This window comes from Lepisma saccharinum, chromosome 16 (genome assembly GCF_977018435.1).
Source record: "Lepisma saccharinum chromosome 16, izLepSacc3.1, whole genome shotgun sequence".
NCBI lineage: Eukaryota > Metazoa > Arthropoda > Insecta > Zygentoma > Lepismatidae > Lepisma > Lepisma saccharinum.
The window spans coordinates 22,618,434-22,623,497 of record NC_139244.1 but is presented as its reverse complement, the minus strand read 5'-3'; positions in this window follow the sequence as shown (position 1 = coordinate 22,623,497).

Here is a 5,064-nt window from a genome sequence, read left to right as displayed (position 1 = left end):
ACACCTGTTGGGTTGAAAGTGTACTTATCTGCTAGATTTTTATTGTGAAGTTTTTTTTAGAGTAGCTTTAACTTAACTGTGTGACAGTGACGAGAGTATTGAGTGTCTGTACAAGTGGTACAAGTCAGTACAAGCCAGGTGCAAGTGGCAGCAAGCTATGGAATGCAGTAAGCTGTTCCCAGGAAGATTTAATCGAAACAGATGGTAAGATTATTCACTATACCTTACCTCCAAAAAAAAAAAAGAAATGAAAAAGGACTATAGTTCATTTTTGCACTCCACTAAAAATATTATTTTAAATGAAAGCACAATATATACCATTCATATATAAAAAGGGATACATGAATACGAAATTTAATGTATCCTTTTTTATATATTAATGGTATATATATTGCGCTTTCATTCAAAATAGTATTTTAGTGGTGTAAAAAACTAGTCTTCTCTCCCCTTTTTTGTCCTTTTTAGAGGAAATTCTTTCCCTTTAAAATCCAGTCCCTATTTATAACCTTTCATCTTGTAATTGAAGGGCTCGGGTGTAAAACATGGTGACATTTTGGTCAATTTGGAGTTACAATATACAGGGTGGCTCAATAAGTCACTTAACACCCCCAGTACAAGGCCACTGCAGCGCGCAACATGGAAATAGTGATGACCAATCGTTATCTGGCCAAGGGGGAACCACATTGACGCCACCCACATGGTCGGCGGCCATCTTGATGTCCGCCATCTTGAATTCAACTTCAGAATTTTAAATGGGAAGGGGGTTGTGCAACATATCAAAATGGGCTAGAATTTCACGAGAAATGCAATGGTGAAGGTTTTTTCGATGTATCTTTAACCAGTAAAAAGTTATGACTGAATTCTTGTACCAATTTGCTCCTTTTCGAGGTGTTAGAAAAATGCCTTAAAATTTGTTTAGCGCTTCGGTAATGCATTGAGATCAAAGTGACGTCTATGGAGAGACGTTCGCATGCCATTGCACATTATTTTAATCGGATACATCCATGAAGAGCTGTGCATTATGAATGGTTGTCGCGAACAATTTACAGTGTGACGCTTCCATTGAATTAAAAGTCCTTCACAGTGACAAGGCCAATTTCAGATTCCATACAGCAGTGGCCTTGTACTGAGGGTGTTAAGTGACTTATTGAGCCACCCTGTACATCATGTAGTCAATCGTAAATGGAGTTGAATCGTACTCGAAGTGTTTCATTTCGTCAACAGATGACAGAGCTAGACGTGTTGAAAGTTATGGTATCTACCAGTTGTTTCATGTAAAGCATGGTAAGTAGCAAAGATGGTGGCGAAACGGCTGTTACTGAATTGCAACGTGTCTCAGAAAGTTCGCGAGTATTAAGGCAACAGCAAAGATGAGAACGAGTTAGAAAGTGTATACGATTCCTATAATGACCTGGAATATGTACCACCGACAAAGAATGAGGAGAACGAAGAGGTTGCCAATTAAAAATGCGACTTAAAATGTGCATGGCCACGTACATTCTATTTCATGTAAAATATGGTGTCTACTGTAGACACCATTGTTTACATGCAGCACTGCTCATAATGGCAGTTTCAAATTAAATTTTACTCCCGTACCTGGATGTGAACTGCGATCTAGTAGAGAAGCACATACTTTTCTTCTACTAGATATAAATAACTATAGTCACATAGAAATTAGTTTGATTTTTAATTGAGTATGCACATGTAAGGCTGCTTTAAGATATCATGCCTTACAAGCAACGTCAAAAATGTATTACACTTAAGGAATAATATTTTTATGGTGCACCTAATAACATATTTGTAATTTAATTAACTTTCGTATTTATATGTGTGACTTTGATGAAAGCAAATTATTTTATTGTTGATATTGCAAATATGTCTTCGTCTTGGTTCGAAATTATAACTATTTTAATCCATAAGAGCTAAATATCAGTGAAAACTATTAAAAACCTAAGTCCTGTGTACATTTGAAATCATTCTTTACAAACATGTAAAGTTAAAGAAAAATACAATAGAAAGTTACAAGGTCATAATTGTGTCTTCATTGATTTGCTTTATTTTACTTCGCGTCTTGTGTCACTTTTGGCTTATTTGCGAAGTTGGAGATGAGTGATGATATGATGAAATTGATGAATAAGCATTCAAAATCATCCATGCCCAGGCTGGGATTCAAACCTGGGACCCTTGGCATCGTAATGCGATTTCCTAACCACTCCGCCACAGGGGCCGGTAATTATTATCTTGAAGATAAGAGGTTGAAACTAGGGATGGCATTTTCGAAAAAAAATATTTTTTGATTTTTCGAAAAAAAAATCGATTTTTGTTTTTCGAAGAAAAAAATTGTGCACTTTTTATTTTCGAAAAAATTATTTTTAGATTTTCAATTTTTTTTAAAAAAAGAAGCCATCCTTATTTTATGTAAAAATTGCTTATTGAATCTCAAAAATCTAATATTGCCATTGTATGCAATTTGGATAGTCTACGTAACACAGCTTTGTATCAACAGAGGCTTGTGAATCGTATTCTGCTTGGCATACTGGGGTAATAAATAGAGCCTGTGTGTGTGTGAAGTAGATATGTGAAGCTGAAAAACAGCTCATATATAAACATTTTTTTTAAGAATATTGATCTCTATATAGATATAAGGAAGTTATTTTTAATCACAAGCATTCAGAACTTATTTTTTTTAATACTAATGTAACTAATGTAATAAAAACGATAAATTTTACTACTTTTCTAATGGTGTTCATTTCAGTCATAGACATAGGAAAGCAAACACTTGTTACAACAAGTAGCTCACGCTATTGTTTATTGAATAAAATTATTATTATTAAAGGCTTTCATTTTTGTGTTAGAAATTGTTGTGGTTGCTATAAAAAGTCTGTCAAAATATTATTATTGAACTGACATCAGAAGTTAGCTTGAATTAGGGATGTGCCGAAGTTGATTACAGATGTATGAAAATCGGCAGAAATTGACACATCGGCATCGGCAAAAATCCGATATTTAAACCGGTACAGGTTATACTAGAGTTTTACCTTCTAATAAGTTTCATACTCTAGTTTTGTAAGATTTATTGAAAATTTGGTTATGATTCGTCATTATTGTAGAGTTTTTGTAATAAAATTATTGCAAACTCTCATTCAGAGGATCAACCTAACTCAAAATCGGAAATAAAACAGTACATTGCTGAACCAGGATCTGCTGTTGTATTGGAAATTCAGAAATGAATATTCAAACCTGAAGCAAGTGCTGAGAAAATACTTGGGCATACCTGCTGCATCAGTATTCAGTGTTGCTGAACAGATTTGGGTTAAGAGAAGAAGTAGGTTACTTCCTGAGGTGCTTCCAAATCTCGTGTTTCTGAAGTTGAATCTGGCAGAACAGGAATTCATTTTGCATTTCAAAGAACTGCTTGTGTACTAATATTAAATCTCTTGAGAATCCATGTTCTTCTTAAAGGTTCACATAACATTTTGTAGATGCAAATGTACATTCGCATCCCTTGAGAATATATATGTATATACATATGATATGCAATAGAAATGTACATAGCAAATTTATTTTTGTCATGCTGAAAATAACATCCCATTTCTGTTTAATAATCTTATGTATTGGAATCGGTTAAATATCGGCATCGGTTCCAAAAATTATCGGTGAGTACATCGGCATTGGTAAATTTTCAGCTTCGTCACATCCCTAGCTTGAATAAAGCGGTATCTGACCACTCATTTTTATAATATCGTTGCATGTAAAGCATGGTAACTACAACAATTCCTAGAACAACCCTCAAACAAATCGCATATAGCACCACGGAAAAAATAATTTGGATGCAATATCATGTTTGTATGATAGTAAACATACAAGTGAATCATATTTGTTGTAAACAATTTAAAAATTTATTTTAATTTGTAACTCTGATTTTTTTGAAACATCAACTTTCAATATCTCGAAACCTGTATTTTGTCACTTACGATGTTTTACACCAGAGCCCTTCGATTGTCAAATCAGCAGGTCAGATAACAAAGCCAACGATAGAATCTTTTGACACAGAAGAGTAAATTCTATTAAGTCTGTACTTTGCAACACTAATAATTTTCTCACCATTTCGACTATACTGCACAAATCAATAACAACTAATGTGTTATCTTTTTTTAGACCGGTTAGCTAAACTGCCATGGAGAAATTAGATAAATTGATTTGAACTATTTAATTTTAATGTATATTCACAAGTATTCCATGCATCCTAATATTGCAGTTTATTACAGTCCGGCAGAATTAACTTGAGAGAAAAGACCGCTCTGTGAGTGATGCATGCAACTGCACTCGAATTGGGCCAACGGGTCAACGGAAACTAATGTTTGGGTGCACGAAATGTTACCAACTGTTGAAAGGACTCATGTGCAGTGACTGGTGAAGCAAGCGAAGTGTTTATCCATTTATTGTGTAAGACAGAATACAAGCGTTCACTGTAGGTTGGTACTCCTGCATCGGTGCTGGCAGCCATTTGTCTCAACTTAATTCTGCTGGACTGTAATAAATGGTTATTAAGTACCAGTAATACTGACTCAATTAAAAAAAAAAGCACATAATGGTCGCACCTCACTTTTTTGCACAAACATTTGGCATAAAATCTGTGACGATTATGTGCTGAAATATGGTAATTTGCATCTTCAGGTATTCTACAGCAAGAACATACTGCTACTGCACTAATACACTAAACATCAAATTATATAAGAACTTTATAAAACTTTATAAACTAATTTCACACACAAAAAATAATGAAACAACCATGACCATTCAAATATGTATACAGACCCAAATACATGCAAATCTGAATATACAAATTGCCAATGATGTTTTCTTTCCATGTGAATCTGGCTCACTTAGTGCTAACTCCATCCATCTATTGTCTATTCTCTTCTACCCAGCAGCAACATCAGTCACCGAAGAAATCTCTCATGGTTGGGTTGAAACGTTAGACACAAACAATTCATTCAAAACTTAAGTCCTTTTACAAAGGCCACTAACTGCTACATGATCAGCATCCAACACTTATAATGA